At 48.1% G+C, this 26,131-nt stretch overlaps 1 protein-coding gene across 2 annotated transcripts in view; it reads left to right on the top strand.

Annotated features, from left to right (window-relative positions):
- ANKRD11 (ankyrin repeat domain containing 11) overlaps nt 1-26,131 on the top strand; it is a 237,057-nt gene that overhangs the window by 126,871 nt on the left and 84,055 nt on the right. Inside the window, exon 3 of one of the 2 annotated variants that reach the window (XM_050922636.1) lies at nt 25,919-26,031. The exons of the other annotated variant lie outside the window; for it this stretch is intronic. The gene's annotated coding sequence lies outside the window, so the exon portion shown is untranslated. The remainder of the gene's footprint in view (nt 1-25,918; nt 26,032-26,131) is intronic. 2 annotated transcript variants of the gene reach the window in all.

Here is a 26,131-nt window from a genome sequence, read left to right on the forward strand (position 1 = left end):
ACACCGGTGAGCGCCATAGTTAAGCCGACCTAACCCCAATGTAGACTTGGCTGGGTCATCCCAAGAATTCTTCCGTAGACTTAGTTGCTGCATTTTATGGTAGCTAATTATCTGCGTTGATAGAAAAAACCCCTTCCATTGCTGTAGGAAATGTCTATACTACAGCAGCAGAGCTGCAGCATTGTAGCTGTGCCCTGTAGTGCCTATAGTGTAGACATGGCCTCGGTTTCAGCGCTGTGTGCTTGTGCTATGCAGTGAACGTGCAGGCTTTCAGATCCCACTCTCAGGATGGGTGCTTGGTTCCTGCCTGTCCCTAATGCCTAGCACAGATCCGGTCCGTCATGTCTAGTGAGCTTCTCGCACAGAACTGATTCACTGGACCAGGTCTTGGGTGCCATTATAATTGAGGTAGCTGGTCCCTCCCAGCCACCCACCACCACAGTGGGTTTTGTATTCTGGCCATAGTACTGCCCACCGAAGGGTGCCAGGGTGAGACTTTGCAAGGTGGGTAGATGCTGCCGCAGTGTGCTTGTTGAGGTGTTGAACTTCATCACAGTTTCACATATTTCCAAAGGCAGCCTCGTGGTAGTCCCAGGCCCCAAGCGAAAGGGTACATGGAGAGCACTGATGTGCACAGCATGCAGATCACCTAGGGAGGGGGTGAAATTCACGATCCCCGGGTTCTAGGGACCATTCTTGTTCCCTTAAACCACATAGTGAGTACATTCCTCAGGGAGTGCTGCTCACCGAGGGAGGAATCATAAAGATGTGAGCTCTCTAGAGGCATTTTAGAGCTTTCGCAGTGCAATAGTTTTTTAAATATTTCTAACCTGTCTCTTGGTGCCATGGAATAGCTGAGCCAAGGTGCAGTCTAGTGAGATGTATTCATGGGGGTCAGAGCCGTAAACTTTTCCACAGCTGTGTGCCGAAGTAGTTGTAAGAATCTGATAAAAGTAAGAGTAGCCCATTTTGTGAGTGGGAGCTATAGCGCAGGAACCTCTTTACAAACATACCCAGATTTGCACCCCAGCTCTCCCATGTCCTCCTGTGGAACAGGGATGTTCTAAACAACTTTCCCTAGTCATGTGAATTTTAGAACACTTTGAACATTCTCATGGGGAGGGGGCTGCATCTCAGGAATGCCTCGATCAAATGACTCAAAATCCACACCATCTATCTATCTCAGCCTCTGTGTAGCACATCAGTTATCAAGAAATTCTCCCTATGCAGTACTCGAGCTCACAGCGCTTTGGGTAGTGCTTGGATTCAGTGATTAGAGCATATTTCCATGGGCATCCCAGTGATTTTGACATAGATATGCTTCTATGTACTCTTATCCATTGCAGAGCAGCAGTCCTGTGCAATTCACTCTTTGAAGCATCACCAGGCTTCAGCCAGTTTGTAGAACTAACTTAAATATTTAATAGTTTTTAAAATATTGCTTATCAGAAGTGGCAGTGGGTTCTGCAAGCTAGCTGATTTCAAACCTGACTTGGTGGTAGAGTAATTTGGACTCCTTTTGTACTCCAAGTGTTATAAGAACCAGAAAATTATACTGTCTTCCACCACACCCCCCTTTTATTTGTTTAGTAGCATTGTATCTTAGAAACCCTTTCAGATGACCACAAATTTGCACCAAAACCTCTACTCCAGACCTTGAGGAGGCATTGCAGTTTTCAAACCTGTTTGGGTTTGCATGTGGCTTGTAGAGCGTTAGAAAAATTGTTTGTCTCAACCTTAACTGTAGATGTGCTACCACCCCAGTAGAACAGAAAACAGTATTGTAAAGAGTATGGTGAAAGAGCTGCAGCTAGCCTTATTGAGATCAATAACTGAGTGAGAGAAATTAACCAGAGGGCAGAGTTAGCTTTCATTTGTTAACGTGGGTTTCTGATAAACTTCTGGCTCCATTTGACTTTTTCAACTTACAGAAAACTTGCTGCATCTCATCTGTAATTACAAAATCTTATCAGCAGAATTTGAGTTCTAAATATATTCAGAGAAAAATATTAAATGTTACTTAACAAAGGATGATTTGTCAACATAGTTGATGTCTCAACACACAGCATTTTCCTTGAGCTGTTTCAATTTCATTTAAATTAACGAAACAATGAAATATAGCACTTACTATACCAAAGGCTTTGAAAATGTCCTGCCTTTTGCCTGTATTTAGTCGTCTCCATCCCTCTGTTCTAATCCAAGCTTGTATATTCTCTTTCTCCAGCCCTTCTTATTCAAAAGTGCTTCACAAATAATATGAGCTAGACCTGCCAGCGATTGTTTAGGGACAAGCCCCATTGGTGCTGTGCCTGTCTGATTGGGGGCCTATATGCATGCAACACCTCTGAAATGTAGCCTGTACTGGATGGCAGCCAATTATGCACCAGGCACAGCACAGCAGATGATGGAAAGGAACATTCTGACCAAGCATGCCACAGCAAGCACCTTCTTTTATTAAAGAAGTATCATAGGATCTTTAATGTTCACAGCAGCTTCCTGTTTCTTACATTACTTTGTAAGATGCTATTTTTTGTTTTACTTTCCTTTGTAATTAGATGACGTGATTACAGTCTTCATTACATTTCCCTTTAAAAATGTTTATGGGGACCAAGGTGCTTCTTAGAGGAGAGTGATTGTTGTACACTGTTTCTGTGAGCTAGTTTATTAAATAAGTACAGCCATGTTTAATGGCTCTAGGCTTCTCCTGAAATTGCAGGGGAAAGGAACCATGAGGTTCTTGAGGGTTAATTGCCAAGAGAAGGAGTGAGCATGTGTGATGATTTTGTGCTGTAGAAACACTGTTTCACATGTCCATTTAGCATGCAAGCTGTGTTCTTTGCACAGCAAATTTTGCTTTCAAGTTCAGTGAGTACTAAGGCTCTGTATAAATGGGGCTGCTAAAGATTTTTTTTGACATTTGAAAATCCTAATCCATTTCTTCCCTCATCTCTCTCTCTCTCCCTCTCAGAAAGCTAGCTTTTAATACACAGAGGCATTTGCAGGGGTTTATTTAGCTGGCCAGAGCACACTCTTAAGAATAAAACTTAGAAAGATGAGTCAAAATGAAATGAAGAAAACAAAATATATGTTCTTTGTGTCTTATTTTAGTGGATGAGTGAGGGACTCGCTAAATGGATAGTTTAAGATCTTAATGAGTTACCAAACATGAGCTAATGCTGGAATATGCAAACCTTTCAAACTGTCTGCTTGCCAGCATGGCCTTCTAGAAATGAGTTCATCCCGCTTATTTGTACTGGACTCCTTTTTAACTCCTCTTTGCCAGAGGCCCAGCACTTATTGATTTTAATCAGCTCTTTAAATGGAAATTTGCCACAACTAACTGCAAAAATAGTCAAATGTACAGTATCAGGTGTGTATTAGTCAACATGTTGAAATTCACCCGCACCTCAAAAAAGATTCTTAATTTTTATTAATAACAAGTAATCATGTATCTGCAACATTGCTATCTTTTATTTATGTAAAACCAAAAAGGTATTGCTCACTGGTTTTAAATGTGCAAGGGTGTGTGTTGTACCATTTTATCCTTCACCCTATTTAGTGCTCTATAGTATTACTTACAGGTTTTAGCTCTTTTTTTAAACTAATTTTGAAGTTATGAGTTTCTGCCAACTCATACCCTTTTGGCTATTTCCTAAACTGTGTATAACTTGCACAAGGACAGTTGGCCAATTGCATTATGTATTAATAGTTGTTAGGTGTATAATTACAGACATTTTGGGGTTAGGGGATACAAACAAGTTTGCATACATTGAATTACAGGCAGTGTCTTAATAGTATGGGGTTTTTTAGATCTTGGCTTTAATCCAGTGTGTTTTTTTTCATGCTATTATGCTCTATTTACAGCTTTCAAAAATCAGCTGATGTCACTGCACATATGTTTAGAGCCGTTGCTAAGGTGATTAGCTTCAGAATTCAACGCCTACATAGTCCTCTTGAAAGGCTGAGAAACTGCTTGGTAGCGTCTGTTCATATCAGTGCATTGTCAATTCGACCTATTAACAACCATGAAGCAACGTTACTCAGTTTTGGGGTAAATATGCTTCAGTCTTGATTTATGATTAGACATCATATTTTTTTAGGAATTGAAGCTTTATCTGGTATGGTAAGTTTAATTAAATGCAGGAATATCCTTAACTGAAGAACTGTTTTCGATGCTTGGATTCCTGAGTTTTGTGAGGCTATATAGTTTAGGTATCTTCAGCACCTCCCTTGCCTAATGAGTTTCTCAGAGGTATAATATGCCAGTCCAGTTATGAGAATTATTTATATAAATGCTTAGCTGGCTAGTGAAAATCTATTTGTGCCATTTAGTTTGATTCACATGCTTTTACAAAGTAAAAATGATGTACTCTGTGCCAGTAAATGCCCCATTGTGCTTAAGCAGCCACTTAATCTCCCCTACGATGGTCTGTCTATCAAATTAAATTGGTACCTATTTGACAGTTGACTCTTGAGTTATTCACCGCATCACAACTATCTTGTTAACTTTACAGAAGAATAGTGTAGTGACTTGGACGCACAAGACTAGACATGTCATTGCTTTTCAATATTCGCCTGCTTTTCAATTCAGTAGAAGGAATTACTCATTCACAACAAGCGCAGAATTAAAAAAAAAAAAATCTCAAACTAAATCTCCACGTGTCTGCCCATTTCAGACTTTGATTGAATTCTTACAACATATGATGTGTTCTGATAAAAAGAAGTCTATCTCTAGGGTCTGTTTCTGTATGTCTATTCTCTACAGCAGAAATTAAAGTAATTTACCTTTCTCTTCAGTTTTTTTAATAGAACTGTATCAAATTGCCTTTAACATCAAGGCTTGGATTCTATTACCCTTCGTGCTCCTGTTTTTCAGTAAAGAAAAAGAATGGTTCTTATTCATGGCAAGGAAACCGTGAAATACAATAAACCTACCCATAGCCTATACCAAGGACTGGCTACTGAATTACACTTTAACAGTGCTATAGGCAAAACCACCTCTTACAGTCAACTCCAAGTATGTAAAATGTGTTCAGAATATTTCCTTTAAGACTGAGTGACTCTGTTAGTGTGTTTTTAAAAAAAAGGATTTTGTATCCAAAAATTTACACACACACAGGTATTTTCCTCCAAGGTGGCACAAGTTTTCTTTTTTGGGAAAACTAAATTTCATTTTCTTTTTAAAAGTGTACTTGTTAAAGCTTGATCTGCTTTGCTAATGTTTACTGCCAAGCAGTATAATTGTCACTCGAAAAATGAATTGGAAAAGTATTTCTCTCTCATCTGTTTGTTTGGCAGAATCTAAGAAGAATGGTCTTGTTCATTTACTTCACCAGTCAATGTTAGCTGCAAATGTCCTGCCGCTGTATAGGTGGAAATTTAGTTGGGCTAGTTACAATGGGACGTTAGCCTATAGAAGCAAGAATATTTTAATAATGTCACTGCTCCTTCTATTCCATATTGCAGCTCTGTGAGATTTAGCTGAGGCGACAAGTGTTCAGATACCACAAATGTCTTAATAGACATGTAGCTAATTTTAGTATAAAATATATTTCCCTGTGAGAGAGGCATCCTGTGCTATAGTCTTCTTACAACCTGACCTGTCTCCTGACTGCCAAACTAGCTGTAGTCCAGATTGTTCATGATCATCCACAAGGTTAATCTGGATCCAGTTTTGTTCTGTGGTACTGGAAATTCTGCACTCAGCTGCACCCATGCAGTCTGCATTACTCACAAATATCACCTGTTGTCCAGATCTAAATAACTTTAGTCTGAGATTCACAGGCTACAAAATAGCCTTGGATTCTCAAGGCTTTTAACTTCCACATAGCTCCCTTTACAGATTCCAGTGATGTCAGTTAGAGTCAGGCACTACATTTGAGTTCCAGACCCTGCTATTTTAGCAGGAAAGGAGCCGATTGAGTAATGGAATTTGAACACAGTCAGAGCAGATGGGGCAGTGTCAGATGTCGGAGAGCCAGTTTAAAAGGGGTAGTAACATTGCAATGAATATCAACTTCCCTCCAATGGAAAGTTGAGGTTTCCTTAAAAAGAAAGAGATTAATTTTGCTTTGCCTTCTCCCCCTCCCCCGCCCAGTCTCCTTCCAGTGGTGGCCAGCTGTTGTGCAGCAAAATTGTGACTACCAGCCATCCTTCCAGTACTGCTGGCAGCTGAACAGAGCTCAGTTAATGTAAGCCCCATTGGTCTTTACCCTCCAGGCCATTCACCCGTAACACAGAAGGTTGCTGCTACCACTGTTAAACATTTTCTACTCTGTAGCCTGTCTGGAAACACTTGAAATGTGCAATCTGTGTTGAAGCAGCAGTGATCTGCAGATACCATAGCAGAAAGGGCAACCTTGGAAAGCTGTTTTGGGGGTAATTTTGCCTGTCTGGCTTCGTGACTATAAGCTCAGTGAAGTATATCTGAATGCACACAGTGCCAGTTCAATATGTATCTTTATAGAAGTAACTTGTCTCACATTTCAGAATAGCAACCGTGTTAGTCTCTATCTGCAAAAAGAACAGGAGTACTTGTGGCACCTTAGAGACAAACACATTTATTTGAGCATAAGCTTTCGTGGGCTACAGCTCACTTCTTCGGATGCACAGAATGGAACACACAGAAGATTTTTATACATACAGAGAACATGAAAAGCCGGAAGTAGCCATGCCAACTGTAAGAGGCAAATTGATACCTTTTGATTAACTCGGCTCCCATTTGGTATCCTGTGTGGTGAATCAGCACTGGTTACCTCTGAGATTGCAGAGAGGGCAGGAGTGTAATGTTGCATGTCATTCCTCCACACTAGCCTTCTTCCTAAACTAATACCCTTTTCCCTTTGGTTTCCTTCCACCTTTGTCCCTCCTTTCCTGTCAGGCATCACAGAGATGTTCACATGGATTAAAGAACATGAATAAAAATTGCATAACTGGGTGTTTGCTCCATGAAGACTGAAGGCGCAGAACAAAACAAAGATTATGGCCTCTCTGTGGAAAGTTGAAGGGGTATATTGATATGCAGATGTTTGGTAGTGGGACACAGCAGTTTTGGAATGTCCAAAAATGCAGTTCATGAAGCAAGTTGGAAAAGAAACCTGTCATACTGTCCTAATACCCATAGTTGCAGTATGGACGTCCCAATTGTCCTGTGAAACGATATTTCTAGGAAACCTTTGCTATGAAATTGCTATATTTATGTGATTGCCCACCTTCTAAATATACGATTTTCTTGGGGACCTATCAAATGGATTTTCATGACATTCTCTCCTCGTGCAAGAAGGATAACAGCTTGGCAACATATTTTAATATTGTTTCCCTCCTGCAGCCTTGGGGGAGACTCGTGTGTACAAAGGCTATGGGAGAATTTGTGAATTTGTCATCCAGTAGCTTTTAAATTAAACGCTTACTTTATTGCGGTCTACTCTGAAATTCAGTAAAGCGCCCTCCCCACCCCTGCCCATTCTTTTCAGATGGAGTCAGTCCACTCTGTGATTTGTATCAATTTACAGAGCTGAAGGTTTCCTCGCAAGTAGCAAGGCCAGTAACACAGCTCTTACATAATCCAGCAGTCCAACAGCTCTATAACAATTGCAAGAGAACGCTTGCATTTCAGTGTTGCACAAAAATGCCAGTAGTTCATGTGGCTAAAATCTTATGTCACTAGAAAAACAGCCCCTTAGAACAAGACGCAGAGTGAGCTCCTGGAGCTGAAGCCTAGCTCATAACTCTGAAGAGGAAAGAATGCTCGTAAACCAAAAGGAAATTTGGCAGGCTGTGTCTCTCTGTGTTCAGAGCAAGTTAGCCACTTGGAATCTGACCCTTCAGTAAGGGGTTCTGATTGACTGCACAATGAAGATTTTTGTTCTGAGCGCCCACTCGCAACAGTGGTAAGTGCTTCAGAACTGCATGTAGTAATGGAACCAGCTGGCTGAAGGGGTGGCAAGGTATCTGCACCCTCCATGTGGCTTACTCCTCCAGTCATGCTGAGGGAGCTAAAGGGCTTGTTCTTGGCCTACTCTCTCTCAGGCCTGGTCTACATGAGGAAATTAGCTTGATATAACTACATCACTCGAGTGTGAAAAATCCATACCCTTGAGCGATGCCATTAAACTGATTTAACCCCCAGTGTAGAGAGCAATGGGAGAACCCCTTCTGTCAGCATAGGCAGCGTCTTCGCTGAAGCGTTGCAGTGGCCTAGACACACAAGCTTGAAGAGTAAGAGAAAACTGGAAAATGAGTGATTTGTTATGGGTCTGGCCGCCAGGCACACCCCCCACGCTTTTTTCTTTCTGCTTTCCTTACTGTACAACATACTTTTATGTAGCAACACCTTCTAATGGCCAAGTGCGGAATGTATTGGAGACCTTCAGTTTAAGGTAAAAGGAAGATATATTGAGGCAGTGACAGTCTGTGGGATGCAGGAAGGGGGGGAATATTAAATAAGCACAGCAGCATGAATTAATCAACAACCACTAGCTGTGGAGGAGAAGCAGGAGGAGCAGCTGGGCGGTGGTCAGAGACACATGATGGAGTAAGAATATGGGGAAGTCCTGAAAGCCAGGAGAGCAGTTCTGAATTGGATTTGGAAACCGTGCTGCTCATTTCCTTAGTTTGGCTAAGCCTGTGCAGAGTGAGATCAACCCAGAGGGAGACGAGAGGGGCCCGGGACACAGATTGTCACTTTCCTGGATTACAGGGCTGTGGGAAGGAGAGGATGCTTTTTCTAGGCCATCAGTCTGTATTGGCTGGGGAAAAGCTGAAGAAAATAATGTACAGCTACAAGAGATTCTGTTAAGATGAAGAGTTATAGAAATTATAACTCCAGTAAACAAACCAGTAGTGCTCTCCAAACCCATAATTCCATATAGTGAGTGCAGATTCTGCTGTAATGGAAAAATCCATGGCTCCTTGCCTGCTTTGGAAGAGCAGAGGCATTCTTCAAATGTAGAGGTCTGCATTTATGCAGTGCTGCAGTGCCAGCCAAGTTCCTGACATCGGTAGAAAGAGGGAGAAATGCTATACTCAGCCATTGCTAGCAGAGTTTCATCTCTTGCATTCAGCCGACCTGCTTTTATAACTGGTTGGATCATTTTTGCCTTAATTTATTTAAAACCTGTTAGTATGTCCCCTTGGTCCATGGAAAATGTGTTCTGAGCTGGGGTTAACAGCTGTTACAGTTCTGAGCACATTAGCCCACATCTCCAATGGTGTATGCACGCGCAGAAGCTCGCATGTGCATATGGGTATATATGGGCACTGCACGCACTTCTGCATAATTTGCTTCTTTATTCCAAGTATCCAAATGTAATCCCCTGAGAGCAGGTGTAGTCAAACTTGGGACAAGCTCAGGAGTCCGAATTAGCCATAAGTTTATTGAACTCTTGTTGGGTAATAGGAATTTTTGAGTAGTGGGTTGGGAACGATAGTGCTGAACATGCAGTGTTAAGGAGTCTGACGCGGGGTTAATGTCTCGGGTCGGTTTTCCTTGCTTTTGATGGTTTAATTCAGGCTAGAAATGTTGCTTAATAGGTTTTTTATTAAATTCATTTCACTGTCTTAGTTTTCAAGGAATTCTTCCACTGACACACTGGGCTGCTGCCCCTTGGACGTTAATGGACGTCTGCTGGGATTTTGTTTTGTGTTACTACCGAGTGACAGGCTCCCTTTTGCTGGGACTCCATGTGAAGAACTCTCTGCAGTGACACAGTGCTTCCATTCATAGAGCCTGATGCAATGGGAGTGGAACAGTTATAATGTAAATGAGCATGCAAAGCCCCATCCTAATCAATGTGCTTTGCATAGTATCCATGCCTGCAACGCCTGTATGAAGTGTTGAGTTGCGGTGTTGCTGCTGCACAGCCATGCTAGGCTGCGCTCTGCAAAGCTAAATAAAAGTAGCTAGTTTTTAAATTGAGTTTTTAGAAAATAAATCTCTTGTTCATAGCTCAGGATCAGGTCTCTGAAAAACACAGAGTTAGCGCATGATCAAAAACCTGTAAAGCCCCATTTTTTTTCTTTTGAAGTAACCTCTCCCATCTCACCCACCCCCTCAAACCCTCCCTTGCTTTAAGCTGCCTACATAACTACTTGGACAAAGTTGCGGTCCAGCGTGTATAATATATGGTGTGGGGGAAGGGGGAGAGAGACCCTTCTGAAAGGTGCCTTTAAAGGGAATGCCAAGAACTTGCTAACTATGGTGCTGCTTATTAGTATCAGTGTTTCTGTTTAAAAGGCATCATTCATCTTTGTGTGAGTTCAAGACGAGACATTAGCAGATACATTAACTGTGCCACCCCAGTCCCTTTCAGTTTTTCATTGAGGTTATTTATTACTATTGACTATCAGAAACAGATTTTGACTACTGTGTGATCATCTGCAGTTAAATGCGCTGTGCGCATAGTGGAATTACACCTTAAAATGCTGCTGTTTGCTACTGAAAATTACTCAGTGTGTTATTTCTTACACTGTATTGTGCTGGCCTTAGGTTCAGAATAGCTGTTAAATGCACTTTTGGCAATGTAATTATGTAATTTAAAACTGAAGAAAATAAACACTGCTTTGGACTGAACTGCATAAATCCAGGAGGTTAAAACATGAACTTCCTTTGCTTTATGACCAAGAGAGTGGCTTGGTTTGGAGAAGGGAAGGTTCGCAGTTGTTTTGCAGCTGCTTAAAGAAACCATTTATTTCAAGGTTCAAAAGTGTATGGCTTGAGGAGGAAGAGAGAAGCCCAGATCTTTAAGTCTTTGGTTTTACAAATGTGCTGCTAGCGGTTTTCCTAAGGTGGTGGTGGTGGTTGCTGACCAAAGGTAAATCTTCAGATTCGCCCTGGTGCATTAGTCTTTCTTGTGACTGGTACAAACCAGTTAGTAGATGGGGAGCTGGCACTTCAGGCTGCCGCCTGGTGTTCTGGCCGTGTGGCAGTAGGACCACGCTGACCGTTGGAGAGATCTGCATAACTCTTCAGCAGGAGGAGGTATAAAGACACAGCTGCACACCACAGACTAGGCAATAAATGCCAGTGTTTGTAACAAACACGTTGCTGGAGTATCAGAAATGAAACTGTGACAGTGGGCAATGTCTGTTACTTTTTGTGAATATGACGCACACCTCAGTGTGTTTATGAAGGGTGCCTTGCTGTGGAGTTAGAACAAAACAGGTCGTTCAAGGAACCAAGTAGGCAAAGTAGAACAGTGGGGCATACCCCCTACCTGTGTCCATCCAGGCTTATAATAATTGCCACTTTCCAATGCAGAACCTAAGATCCAAAGAGGACACTGAACATTAGAGACTGAGCCCTAGAAAAGTGGGGGGAGGGAGAGCAGGGCCGCCCAGAGGATTCAGGGGGCCTGGGGCAAAGCAGTTTTGGGGGCTCCTTCTATTTAAAAAAAAAAAAAAAAAAAAAGTTGCAATACTATAGAATACTATATTCTTGTGGGGGCCCCTATAGCCCCGGGGCAAATTGCCCCACTTGCTCCTCTCCCTCCCCCCCCCCCGGTGGCCCTGAGAAAAATAAACATTTAAAAACCTTCCGCATCTTGGCACAAACCCAGTTGTGAGAGAACTTCTTTTCAAGTCACCTTTACAAAGTTCTCAGCATCAGCTAGTGCTAAAAGGCACTAAAGCTCATTAAAAGGGTTGGACAAATACTTTCCATCAAAACTTTTTTTGGATTGAAAACAAGGGGGGGGCTTAAAAGCAGAAAAAATCACAGACAATGTCTGCTTTCCTTCAAAAATAGTTGTGGTTTTTTTAATTGAAAAGCTGAAATTAGTCTGCCAAAACCTGAACATGGTTTGGGGTTTCAGAAGTGTGTGGCCAAATATTTGCTGCTTGCTGTGTTTGATTGTTTAAAGAAACAATAAATAAAACTGCTTTAAAAAAATTCAAAACTTTTGAACCACCTCAGCTTGTGACCAAACGCCTGAGCCCATCCAGTCAGAGATTTTTCCAGGTTTCTGATACCCTGCTGGCTTCCTTGACTCATCTGTCTCCATAACTTTGAGTTAATTTAGCTTAGAACATAAGAATGACCATACTGCATCAGACCAGAGGTCCATCCAACCCAGTATCCTGTCTACCGACAGTGGCCAATGCCAGGTGCCCCAGAGGGAGTGATCTAACAGGTAATGATCAAGTGATCTCTCTCCTGCCATCCATCTCCACCCTCTGACAAACAGAGGCCAGGGACACCATTCCTTACCCAGCCTGGCTAATAGCCATTAATGGCCTTAACCTCCATGAATTGATCTGTTTCCTAGAGACTGGCTCCATGGAGTCCCTCACAAACTGGAGACGGTTACTGTAGGTTTGTCTTTAGTAGAGCTTATGTACATACTCCACAAACTGAGCATTTGAGCTTGTTCCAGAATCTGGGATGAGGCTATGATGTGAAAACTGAAATACTCAAAATAGCACATGCATGTGAATGGACACAGGGTGCTAAAATTAAATTAACCCAGGGGTTCTCAAACTGGGGGTTGGGACCCCTCAGGGAGTCACAAGGTTATTACTAGGGGTTGCGAGCTGTCAGCCTCCACCTCAAACTCCGCTTGGCCTCCAGCATTTATAATAGTGTTAAATATATAAAAAAGTGTTTTTAATTTATACGGTGGGGGTTGCACTCAGAGGTTTGCTATGTGAAAGGCGTCACCAGTACAAAAGTTTGAGAACCACTGAATTAACCCCTCTGGAGCCTCGGGGAATGCAGGGGAGGGGGGTCTCCCTTGATAGGGTTGGGAAGGAGGTAGGTGGTGTAGGATATTGCTCTTCTCATGCGATCCCTCCTGCATGCTGTCTTGGCTCTATCACTGTTAATCTAAAGTGGCTGACATGAATCTCCCTATGGCACTGAAATTAAATGTAGACTATACTTTGGCATTTGAGAAGTGAAAGGAATGGTGGCCCTAAGGGAGAAGATAAAAGGTTGGCTCTTTGTGTTAAATAGCTGTCTGCAAGTCTCAAACTGCTGAATGAGCTTTAGGGTAGGGAAGGCTGTGCCTCCCCAAACAGCCTGGCCCTGTCCCCTATCTGACCCCCACCCACTTCCTGCCCCCCGACTGCCCCCCTCAGAATCCCCAACCCATCCTGCTCCTTGTCCCCTCACCGCCTCCTCATCCACCCCCCCCCAGACCCAACCCCCCCTCCCTATCCCCTCACTGCCCCACCCCATCCACCCCCCCGTCGAGTCCTGACAGACCCCCGGAATGCCCATGATCCAACCCCCTGTCCCCTGACAGCCCCAACAGCACTATCCGGGACTGCTCCTGGGTTACCGCCACCTCTCCCCTCTCTCGGCGCCTTAGCGCACAGCGTCCAGGAGCTGCCCTGGCCCCTGGACAGTGCTGCAGCGGCCTGGCTCTGACGGGACTGGAGCTTGCAACCCTGCCCCCTTACCACGTGGCTCTGACTCAGTGGGAGGAGCTCAGGTCCCACCACTGCAGTGCTGTCCAGAGCCGCTCCTGATGCAGCGCGCTGAGGTGCTGGGGGATGGGGGAAGGCGGAGGTGGGATTGGGGGCCCCTGCGGGGCCCAGGGCAAATTGCCCCGTTTACCCCGCCCCCCTGGCCTGTGGGCGGCCCTGAGGGAGGGTTGAGTACGTGGCCAGAGCTGCCCAAGGAGCATTGCTTTTTAAAGCTGACAGCTGGCAAGGAGACAGAGAGATGCAGCAACTGCAGCAGGGGCAGTCTGCTTCTCCCAACCCAGAGATGGAGGTTGCTTGGTTTTCTGAAACATACAACAGCTTGTAAGCAGAGATTAAGGGTGAAATAATGCATGTTGATCATCACTGTTTTTACCCTTCATTCTCTGTGCTTTGTACTTTTGGGTGAATGAATAAATCATGCTTTGTTTTGAAGAAGCTGGTGTTGAGTTGTATTGTATTCATTTAGATGGAATAATGCAACAGTTGCTTTAACCACCTTGCTGGCACCAGGCCCTTGGGGCAAATGGGCTAACAGGTGCCAAATCAGGTTGGTCCTGTTACGGTAACACAGCTGGAAATGGGGGGTTGTAGCCCAGGGATCCTGTTTAAGAGTGGTTGAGCTATGTGGTTCCACACAGAGTGAAATGCAGGGGGCCAGGCGTATGAGATACTCATGTTCCATTCCCCCCCCCCCCCCCCGGGCTGTGTGTGGTCTGATTTAGACTGTAAACTCTTGGGGCCACAGACCTTCTGTTAAAGCACTTGGCATGCCAATGGCGCCCTAATAACATTTAAGGGCAGTAGTTCAGAATCGGATTCCTAACCGAATGACCTTAAATTCAATCTTTATTAATGCTGGGCCCGAAAAATCTTGTACTCCAAGTTAGCTACATTGTTTTTGGTGAAGTCTGGTTTGACCTTTGTCAGGGAGCTCTTCTGTTGGTCATAGTATGCTTGGGACTCTAGCGCTCTATAGCCTAGCGTTCATGCTAGGCTAGAACAATCTTGTTTAAACACAGTGCTTGCAAAATAAAGGTGCTAACAGGTCCAGTTCTCTGTAGACCAGGTCCAGCCATGACTGGAAAACCGTTTACAAAATTATGCTATAGGCTAGAATACCTAGGTACCCACTTAGACTACAACCTGGTTTGTATACCCTGCCATGCCATACTGCATGTTTTGGTGATTGTCATCAGATGGCCCTTCATAAGAATATAAATATCACTGATCAGGTGAGTGGTAGTGAGTGCACAATGTTGAGAGTGGTTAGAGGCAATTAGTAATTGGCAACTACCCAAATATTTACTAGTCTGATGTCAATTCAGGACACCATTTAGAGAAGGAATGTCTAGACACCAAAATGATGTTTGTTTCGCTTTGGAGCAGTCAGGAAAGGTGATCTACTTAAACCGAAGTAACATGCAGGTCAATGAAAACCACTGCTCAATGGAAAATAGTGTGTCAGAAAACGAACAAGATGCTAAGCATTAAGAAAAGAGGCAGAGGATATTGAAAATACTTATAATAGGTTTGGCAAGCCTGTTAGTTGAACACCTATTATTTGACCATGATCAAATATTGTCAGATCTTCAGCCAGAATGCCCTGATGTAAGAGGGAGCCTACCTTTCTGGTTGCATCATGGTGCCATCAGTTACCAAGCCTGCTTAAATGTCTCATAGACTCATAGACTCTAGGACTGGAAGGGACCTCGAGAGGTCATCGAGTCTAGTCCCCTGCCCTCATGGCAGGACCAAATACTGTCTAGACCATCCCTAATAGACATTTATCTAACCTACTCTTAAATATCTCCAGAGATGGAGATTCCACACCTTCCCTAGGCAATCTATTCCAGTGTTTAACTACCCTGACAGTTAGGAACTTTTTCCTAATGTCCAACCTAAATCTCCCTTGCTGCAGTTTAAGCCCATTGCTTCTTGTTCTATCATTGGAGGCTAAGGTGAACAAGTTTTCTCCCTCCTCCTGATGACACCCCTTTAGATACCTGAAAACTGCTATCATGTCCCCTCTGTCTTCTCTTTTCCAAACTAAACAAACCCAATTCCTTCAGCCTTCCTTCATAGGTCATGTTCTCAAGACCTTTAATCATTCTTGTTGCTCTTCTCTGGACCCTCTCCAATTTCTCCACATCTTTCTTGAAATGCGGTGCCCAGAACTGGACACAATACTCCAGTTGAGGCCTAACCAGCGCAGAGTAAAGCAGAAGAATGACTTCTCGTGTCTTGTTTACAACACACCTGTTAATGCATCCCAGAATCATGTTTGCTTTTTTTTGCAACAGTATCACACTGTTGACTCATATTAAGCTTGTGGTCTACTATGACCCGTAGATCTCTTTCTGCCATACTCCTTCCTAGACAGTCTCTTCCCATTCTGTATGTGTGAAACTGATTGTTCCTTCCTAGGTGGAGCACTTTGCATTTATCTTTATTGAACTTCATCCTGTTTACCTCAGACCATTTCTCCAATTTGTCCAGATCATTTTGAATTTTGACTCTGTCCTCCAAAGCAGTTGCAATCCCTCCCACTCACTGGTCACTCACTTTACTATATGCTAATGCCACTTGTTGAGGGGGAGAAAAGGTGAACTAATTGAAAGTTGAGCATCTTGACTGGGTGGGATCATCTAGAACACATTGTACGTATGTATATCTTTATTTGTATACCAGGCCATCAGTGTACATGGGAATTTACAGAACACATTAAACAAGTTAAAAAACGCAGTCTCTGCCTCAAAGAGCTTACAGTATCATAGAATCATAGGACTGGAAGGGACCTCGAGAGGTCATCTAGTCCAGTCCCCTGCACTCATAGCAGGACTAAGTATTATCTGGACCATCCCTGACAGGTGTTTGTCTTACCTGCTCTTAAAAATCTCCAATGATGGAGACTCCACAGTCTCCCTAGGCAATTTATTCCAGTTCTTAACTACCCTGACAGGAAGTTTTTCCTAATGTCCAACCTAAACCTCTCTTGCTGAAATTTAAGCCCATTGTTTCTTGTCCTATCCTCAGAGGTTAAGGAGAATAATTTTTCTCCCTCCTCCTCGTAACAACCTTTTATGTACTTAAACTGTTATGTCCCCTCTGTCTTTTCTTTTCCAGACTAAACAAACCTAATTTTTTTCAATCTTCCTTTACTGGTCACGTTTTCTAGAGCTTTAATCATTTTTGTTCCTCTTCTCTGGACCTTCTCCAATATGTCCACATCTTTCCTGAAATGTAGCTCCCAGAACTGCACACAATTCTCCAGTTGAGCACTAATCAGTGCAGAGTAGAGCGGAAGAATTAATTCTTGTGTCTTGCTTTCAACACTCTGCATCTGTAAGCCGGTCGGGTCGGGGCTCGTCCCTCTCAGGCGCGGCGGGGAGCCAGGGCGCCTCCTAGCACGCTGCAGTCCAGGTAGGCTTAGCCCCTCCGCAGGTGTTGAGGGGGTACAGGGTGTGCAAGCAAGGTAGAGCCCCGGCCCTCTAGCCGGGGTCGGGGCTCTCAAAGTAAATAAGCCCCAGCCCTTGGACAGGGCGGGCAGTAACAGTTCAAGCTCAGACCTCTAGCAGGGGCTGAGCAAACACAGTATCAGCCCGGGCCCTTAGCAGGGCAGGGCACCAAACACAAGTCTAGTTAGCTCTGGCCCTCTGGCTCAGGACAGAGCAGTGGCAAAGTCAACGGGGGTCCAGCCCTTGGTTCGGGCGGGGCACCAAACACAAGTCTAATTAGCTCTGGCCCTCTGGGTCAGGGCAGAGCAGTGGCAAAGTCAACGGGGGCCCAGCCCTTGGTTCGGGCAGGGCACCAAACACAAGTCTAATTAGCTCTGGCCCTCTGGATCAGGGTAGAGCAGCGGCAATAGGCGGGAAGAGGGGGAGTCTGCCACCCGGTTACGGGTGGTAGGGGGAACGCAGGCCCTCCCACTCCACTGCGTTCCAGCCCGGGGTCCTAGCAGCGGTCAAGACCTGCTGCGGTCAGTGGGGATCCTGGCCGCAACACACTGACATGGGTTCGGGCTCTTCAGGAGCCAAACCAAGGTCGGCTATCCCCGGGCCACTTCCAACCTCCCCCTCTCTGGGTACCTGGTCCTTGCCAGCGTCGTCTGGGGGGTCCCAGACCATGGGCTCCTCCGGGTACCGGTCGTGGGGAAGCTCAGGCCACTCCTCGGGGTATCGGGCACATGGCAGGTCAGGCCGACGTTCCTCCGGGTACCGGGTCTGAGGCAAGTCCAGCCAGCGCTCCTCTGGGTAGTGGGCGTGGGGCAGGTCTGGCCAGCGCTCCTCTGGATAGTGGGCGCGGGGCAGGTCCGGCCAGTGCTCCTCTGGATAGTGGGCGCGGGGCAGGTCTGGCCAGCGCTCCTCTGGATAGTGGGCGCGGGGCAGGTCAGGCCAGCGCTCCTCTGGGTAGTGGGCGCGGGGCAGGCTGGGCCCGGCGGGAGCCCGGGCACCAGCGTCTGTCCTCTCCGGCAGCCTGCGCCCAACTGAGCGCTGGGGCTGGGCTTTTATACTTCCTGTCCCACCCCTTGACTTCCGGGGGGCGGGGACAGGCCGTGCTGACTCCGCCCACTGAGGCACCTGCTCTGGCTCATCCCTCTCAGGCACGGCGGGGAGCCAGGGCGCCTCCTTACACACACACCCCCCCCCAAGGCTGGCTCCCGGGCAATGGGGCCAGGCTCGTCCAGGCCCCCCAGGCGGGAAAGGAAGTCTGCGTTGGCGTGGTCCTTTCCCGCCCTGTGACGGACGGTGAAGGCGTAGGGCTGCATGGCTAAATACCACCATTGAAGCCGGATGTTGTGGTCTTTCATCCGGCATAGCCATTGGAGGGCGGAGTGGTCGGTGACCAAAGTGAACGGGGCCCCAAGGAGATAGTAACGCAGGGCATCGCAGGCCCACTTCGCCGCGAGGGCCTCCTTTTCAACGACTGTGTAGTTTTGTTCTCTGGGGAACAGCTTCCAGCTGATATAGAGTACCGGATGCTCCTCCCCATCCACCTCCTGTGAGAGGACAGCCCCGAGCCCGACTTCCGACGCATCTGTCTGTAGGACAAATGGTCGCTGGAAGTCCGGGCTAAACAAGACTGGCTTGCTGCAGAGGCTTGCCTTCAGTGACTGGAAAGCCTCGTCACACTTGGGGGTCCAGCGTACGTGTCGCGGGCTGTCCTTGGTAAGGAGCCCGGTCAAGGGGGCGGCCATTGCTGCAAACCGAGGAATGAAGCGCCGATAATAACCCGCCAGCCCCAAGAACTGGCGGACTTGGCGCTTCGTGGTTGGCGGTGGACAGGCAGCAATGGCCTGATCCTTGTCCACAAGAGGTTTCACTTGTCCATTGCCAACGGTATACCCCAAGTAGGTGGTCTCACGCCAGCCGATGCGGCACTTCTAAGGGTTGGCCGTTAACCCAGACTCCCGCAAGGACCTTAGGACGGCGGCGACCTTGTCCAGGTGGGTTTCCCACTGCCGACTGTAGATGACCACGTCATCTAGATAGGCTGCGGCGTAGTCGTGATGCGGTTGGAGGAGGACTGGACAAGCGCTGGAACATTGTGGGTGCCCCATGAAGGCCGAAGGGCATCCGCGTGAAGTGGTATAGGCCGGTCGGAGTGGCGAACGCGGTTTTCTCCCGGGAGGCCGGATCCAGGGGAATCTGCCAATACCCCTTGCTTAAGTCCAGGGTCGTGATATAGTGGGCCTCTCCCAATTGGGCCAGCAGCTCGTCTATTCGGGGCATGGGGTAGGCGTCAAATTTGGAGACGGCGTTAACGCGCCTAAAGTCAATACAAAAGCGCTGGGAGCCATCGGGTTTAGGCACCAAGACGATGGGACTACGCCACTCACTTTGTGATGGCTCAATTACTCCTAGGTCTAGTATCGCCCGTACCTCGTCTTCAACAATTCACCTTCGGTGATACGGCAGGGGTCTGGCCGTGGCCCGGATCACCACCCCCGGCTCCGTCTGAATTCGATGATAGGCCATGGAGGTGTACCCCGGCTGGGCCGTAAAAGTGCGAGGGAATGCTTGAAGGAGGCAGCAGGTTTGCTCAAGCTGCTCTTCTGTCAGCATTTCCCCAAGCTGGGGCCCCTCGAGGTCTTCCGTAGTGTGTACCTGGGGCCCTAGTTCGGGTTCTGGTGGACAGGGATTGATCAGCAACCCTTCTCGTTCCCGCCAGGGTTTAAGAAGGTTAACATGATACCGTTGGAGCGCTTTCCGTCGGTCGGGCTGACGAATTTCATAGGTGACGGGGCCCACCTTTCGCACCACCTCGTACAGGCCCTGCCATCGAGCCAGGATCTTAGACTCGCTGGAGGGGAGGAGGAGTAAGACCCGGTCTCCAGGTTGGAAGTCCCGGGTGCGCGTATCCCGGTTGTACGTCTGGGCCTGCATCTCTTGGGCAGCTTTTAAGTTTGCTTGTGCCAGGGTCCCAGCCTGTTTGAGACGCTCTTGGAGCTGGATCACATATTGCAGGAGACCCTGGGCGGGTGAGGGGGTTTGCTCCCAGGTCTCCCTCATCAGGTCCAACAGGCCCTCCGGTTGGCGGCCATATAATAGCTCGAACGGCGAGAACTTGGTTGAGGCCTGGGGGACCTCTCGCACCACCAAGAGCAGGGGCGGGAATAGTTGGTCCCACCGGCGGAGGTCTTCTGGGGGGAATTTCCGCAGCATATCCTTGAGGGTGCGATTAAACCTCTCTACCAACCCGTCGGTTTGGGGATGATACACCGAGGTTCGCAGTTGCTTGATCCCCAGGAGCCTGCACACCTGCTCCAACAGCCGCGAGGTGAAGTTGGTCCCCTGATCCGTGAGGATCTCCTGGGGCAAGCCGACGTGGGCGAAGACCTTAACCAGTTCGCCTGCGATGGTGCGAGCGGTGATGTTACGGAGTGGGATCGCCTCGGGGAACCAGGTGGCGTAGTCCAGCATCACGAGTATGTACTGGTATCCCGCAATACTCTTAGGGAGGGGTCCCACCAGGTCCATGGCCACCCGCTCGAAAGGGGTCTCGACTAACGGCATCGGGACCAGTGGTGCCTTGGGTGTCCTCGCCGGCGCAGTCAACTGGCACTCCGGGCACGAGGTACAATAGTCCTTCACCTCGCGGTATATCCCCAGCCAATAGAAGCGCCCCAATATTCGGGCTAGGGTCTTTTCAGTACCCAGATGTCCGGCAGCCGAGACGTCATGGGCCAGTTTCATGACGGCCCGCCGATGACAGCGGGGTACGAGGAGTTGTGATTGGGGCTCCCTGGTGTGTGCGTCCCTCTCGACCCGATACAAGCGGTTCTGTCGCAACTCAAAGTGTGGCCACCGGGCAGCTCGCCCGGGATCGAGGATCGTTCCATCCACGGCGGCGAGCTGTTCATATGCCTCGCTGTGGGTGGGGTCAGCTCTTTGGTCCTGGCAGAAGTCTGTGGGGGCCGAGGGATCCCTGGCCTCGCCCGGGGAGGCATCGTCCCCGTCCTCAGCGGCGGGGTCCCCCGGGGGGTCCAGCTCATCCTCTTCCATTTCTGGGGGGCCCCGCTCATCGTCCTTCCCTTCTGGGGCCTCTCCTTCCAAGGCTGGTACGGGACCCAGGCCGCCTCCGCCATGTCGGCGTAGGACGGCCGGAAACCCAGGCCAGTCCCGGCCCAGGATCACTGGATACGTCAGACTCGGTGCGAGACCTACCACCATTCGTCGGGTCTCCCCATCGATTGTCAGTTGGGCCCAGGCACTGGGGTACGGCCGTACGTCGCCGTGGATACATTGTAAGCGAATTTCCCCCAGGCGTGCATCCGCCGGGGGACCTAAGTGGTTGTGGATTAAGGTCTGTCCGCAACCGGAGTCAAGGAGGGCCACAGTTGGGTACCCCTCAACCATCACAGGCGCCGTAATCTTGGCGGGCTGTCGGCGCCGGGCCCGAGCCTCCCCGGAGCAGACTTGGCCAAAGGTACACTCCATTTGGGGGCAATCCCTCTGGAGATGTCCCGACTTGCCGCAGAAGAAACAAGGCCCTAGGTCGGGTCGTCCGACTCGGGGCCAGGTCCTGAGGGAGTCCCTTGCGGGGTTCCCGGGCACCTTCTGGGGAGCGGGAGTTGGGGCTTGGGCCGGCCGTGCTGGTGGGGCTGCAGCCCGGGTGGGTGTCGCCTTCTTCTCGGGGTTGGGGCGTTCTGGCCCCGGTGGGGTTGGTCGGCCTGTCGGGCCCACCGGGGCTTCTGCTGCCAGGAAGTCCTCCATCCGGGTGACAGCGGCAGCCAATGTTGCCGGTCGATGACGGAGGACCCAGGCCCTTCCTCGCGATGGCAGGATGTGGGTGAACTTTTCAAGGATCACCTGCTCTGCTAGCTCTTCCGACGTTCGACAGTCGGGCTGCAACCACCGCCAGCAGGTCTCCCGCAGTTCCTGGGCCACCATACGAGGCCGGGCCCCCGTGGGGTACGTCAGGCCCCTGAACCGCTGTCGAAACGTCTCCGGGCTCACATCGAGGGCGTCCAGGATGGCGGATTTCACCTGCCCATAGTCCTGGGCGGCCTCGGCAGACAGGCCTCGGTAGACTGCCTGAGCCACTCCTGTCAGGTACGGCGCCAGGATGGAGGCCCATTGGTCAGGGTTCCATCCCGTGACGGTGGCCACCCGCTCAAAGGTGACCAGGAAGGCCTCCGGGTCATCACCCGGGCCCATCTTGGTCAGTCGGATCGGTGGGCGGGGCCCCGGGCCGCCATCGGTGCCCCCCGACTGGACCCCCCTCGGAGCCCCCGCTCCGCTGCAAGGTGCTGGAGGCATTTCAGCTGGAACTCCTGCTGCTGCTGAACCAGGTCCTGGATCAGCTGGCGTTGTTGAGTCCCCAGCTGCTCGACGAGCTGCTGCTGCTGCTGAAGCTGGGCGGCCTGCTGCTCCTCTTGCCGTTGTGACTGCGCCGCCTGCTGCCGATCCTGGTTCTCGGTCAGGAGGGCGGCGAGTTGGGACAGGTCCATCTCGGGGGAGGGGGCTCCCTCTCCCGCAGCCCCCCCGTTCACCGGCGTTAAGGGTCCGCGCCCACATCCTGGGCGACAGTCCCCTCCCAGTGGTGTTTCCAAATGTAAGCCGGTCATGTCGGGGCTCGTCCCTCTCAGGCGCGGCGGGGAGCCAGGGCGCCTCCTAGCACGCTGCAGTCCGGGTAGGCTTAGTCCCTCCGCAGGTGTTGAGGGGGTACAGGGTCTGCAAACAAGGTAGAGCCCCGGCCCTCTAGCCGGGGTCGGGGCTCTCAAAGTAAATAAGCCCCAGCCCTTGGACAGGGCGGGCAGTAACAGTTCAGGCTCAGGCCTCTAGCAGGGGCTGAGCAAACACGGTATCAGCCCAGGCCCTTGGCAGGGCGGGACACCAAACACAAGTCTAGTTAGCTCTGGCCCTCTGGCTCAGGACAGAGCAGTGGCAAAGTCAACCGGGGCCCAGCCCTTGGTCCGGGCGGGGCACCAAACACAAGTCTAGTTAGCTCTGGCCCTCTGGATCAGGACAGAGCAGTGGCAATAGGCGGGAAGAGGGGGAGTCTGCCACCCGGTTACGGGTGGCAGAGGGAACGCAGGCCCTCCCACTCCACTGCGTTCCAGCCCGGGACCCTAGCAGCGGTCAAGACCCGCTGCGGTCAGTGGGGATCCTGGCCGCAACACACTGACATGGGTTCGGGCTCTTCAGGAGCCAAACCAAGGTTGGCTATCCCCGGGCCACTTCCAATCTCCCCCTCTCTGGGTACCTGGTCCTTGCCAGCGTCGTCTGGGGGGTCCCAGACCATGGGCTCCTCCGGGTACCGGTCGTGGGGAAGCTCAGGCCACTCCTCGGGGTATCGGGCACACGGCAGGTCAGGCCGACGTTCCTCCGGGTACCGGGTCGGAGGCAAGTCCGGCCAGCGCTCCTCTGGATAGTGGGCGCGGGGCAGGTCCGGCCAGCGTTCCTCTGGATAGTGGGCGCGGGTCAGGTCAGGCCAGCGCTCCTCTGGGTAGTGGGCGCGGGGCAGGCTGGGCCCGGCGGGAGCACAGGCACCAGCGTCTGTCCTCTCCGGCAGCCTGCGCCCAACTGAGCGCTGTGGCCGGGCTTTTATACTTCCTGTCCCACCCCTTGACTTCCGGGGGGCGGGGACAGGCTGTGCTGACTCCGCCCACTGAGGCACCTGCTCTGGCTCGTCCCTCTCAGGCGCAGCGGGGAGCCAGGGCGCCTCCTTACAGCATCCCAGAATTATATTCACTTTTTTTGCAACAGTGTTATGCTGTTGACTCGTATTTAGCTTGCAGTCCACTATGCCCCCCGCCAGATCCCTTTCTGCGGTACTCCTTCCTAGGCAGTCATTTCCCATTTTGTATGTGTGCAACTGATTGTTCCTTCCTAAGTGGAGTACTTTGCTTTTGTCCTTATTGAATTTCATCCAGGCCATTTCTGCAGTTTGTCCAGATCACTTTGAATGATAATCCTATCCTCCAAAGCACTTGCAACACCTGCCAACTTCATTTTGTCCGCAAACTTTATAAGTGTACTCTCTATGCCATTAACTAAATCACTGATGAAGAAGATATTGAACAGAACCAGACACAGAACTGATCCCTGCGGGACCCCACTCGTTATAGCCTTTCAGCATGACTGTGAACCACTGATAACTATTTTCTGGGAACCATTTTTCAACCGCTTCGGCACCCACCTGATAGTAGCTCCATCTAGGTTGCATTTCCCTAGCTTGTTTATGAGAAGGTCAGGCGAGACCGTATTGAAGGCTTTTCTAAAGTCAAGATAGACCACCTCTATTGCTACAGCTGTTTTTGACCAGATACTTTTGGACTGGTCAAATACCTAACCCTAATTTATAATGCTCCTGTATTAATTGGTGCTGGGTCTTCACTGTGAATAGCTTGTTCCATTTTGTTCACATCATCCCAAACAAAAAGTATAGCAGAAATAGAGAGACAGTGAAAATGATGAGAGGCTTGGAGAGAATTCCAGAATACAAGAGAAGGCAACAAATTTAAAAGAAAATGTTTTTCATAATATGTAATTAACCTGTGGAACTCATTATTACAATATATTATTGAGACAAAAGTTTAGGATTCCAAATTGGATTAGATGTTTATAAGAAATGAACCAATAAGTTACTTTTTTTAAAAAAGGGCTATCACCTCCCATCCTTCAGGTCATACTTATAAGATCATCTGTAGTATTATTTAGGTGTTAAAACTTTAATTTTAAATAAACTACTGCATATGTGTCCCATACCCTCAGACTAATAGCAGCAGCAGCATTTTAATTTATATTAAAGTGAGGACAAAACTCAATATTAGACTGAGAGCATCTCACACACAAACAGAAGAATCAAAATGGAAAAACCCTATTACAGTAGCCCAAAACAGACCAAGCAGAATGAAGAGAAACAACTTCAGATAGTCACTGCAGCAACCACCTTTCATTTACCTCAAGATCATAGCCCTCAAATTGAGAACAGACACAATTTCTTGTCAGGCAATCAAACTCGAAGTCTTTGTTACGTATGGACAAGGGAATAGAACCTTTGTCCCCAGCCTGTCTGGCTAGTCACATAGTCCTGGCTCTGTTCCTTGTTTCCAGCTGCTAAATTGCATGAAAAGAATCCAAAAATACACAATGTTTTCGTAATATTACTTTTCCAAATAAGCAATGGGTTTAGTTGCCACATTGATGTTATGCAGTGGCAAATGGAAAGGGAGAGGGAATGCTGGGTGACATCCACAACACAATATCTCTATTAAAGTGTTATCCATGCTGTGAAAAACTTTGAGACCCTCTGTTTTAGGTGAAGGCCCACAGCTCCCTATATACATTCATGTTTATGGACCAATCCATTATAACCTATCAGGACTAGAAACAGATGTTTTCTAACAGGAGGTCAAGAAGTCCCCTTTTTCAATGGTTTGAGGCTCTAGCTTCTGACCTTGGTTGAACATTCTGTATCTGCCTTTTAACTGCAACATTATGGGCATACTGTTTTAGATGATCTTTTGGATCTAAAATTAATGAAATATTCTTTCTTTTGGATGCCAAAGGGTATGAAAAACTGTACTAGGTTTAAAAAATAAACCTTCAAGTATCCTTCTGAAATAGTTTTTCCTGTACAATGATGTGGTCTGTCCAGTGTCTAATCAAGTGAGGGTGACATAGAGCATTAGTGTTTGCTAGCTTTTTTCTTTTTTTCTTTTTTTTTTTGCACAGTGCGTGAGCGTAAAATGCAGGGCCTCCAGAAAGTTTTGAACTGAACAACTGGAGAATTTGTGCAAGTGCAAGGAATTAAAATGAGGTAGTGAGCGTGTATTCTGATGAATGTATGGGTTGTTTGGAAAAAAAAAAATAATTTGGCTTCTCAGCAGAAACGAGGAAACACTCTGAAGGTTAATAAACCCCAGATGCCATTAATTAAGACACTCAACTATTTAAAATACAGAGCAAGATAAGGTAGAATGTACTTTCACAAATGGTCCCATATTGAGTCACTTGCATCCCGTGTCTATCTGGGCATCCTTTTCCAGGGGAAGCCCTTGAGGGTCCTTCAACCAAGTGAGCTGTTGGAGAGTGATCAGACTTCAGAACAAGACAATACATCTATCTTCTGTTAGAAGAGGAACATGAAGGAATTTCTGAGGTGATCTATTTATATTGATATCCTCAAAACATGGAGAATAAAATGCTTTGGAACTGCTGGGGAATTCATTTCAGGAATTGTAGATATGTAGTCTGTTCCT

The sequence above is a fragment of the Gopherus flavomarginatus genome, chromosome 14 (assembly GCF_025201925.1).
Source record: "Gopherus flavomarginatus isolate rGopFla2 chromosome 14, rGopFla2.mat.asm, whole genome shotgun sequence".
Taxonomy (NCBI): domain Eukaryota; kingdom Metazoa; phylum Chordata; order Testudines; family Testudinidae; genus Gopherus; species Gopherus flavomarginatus.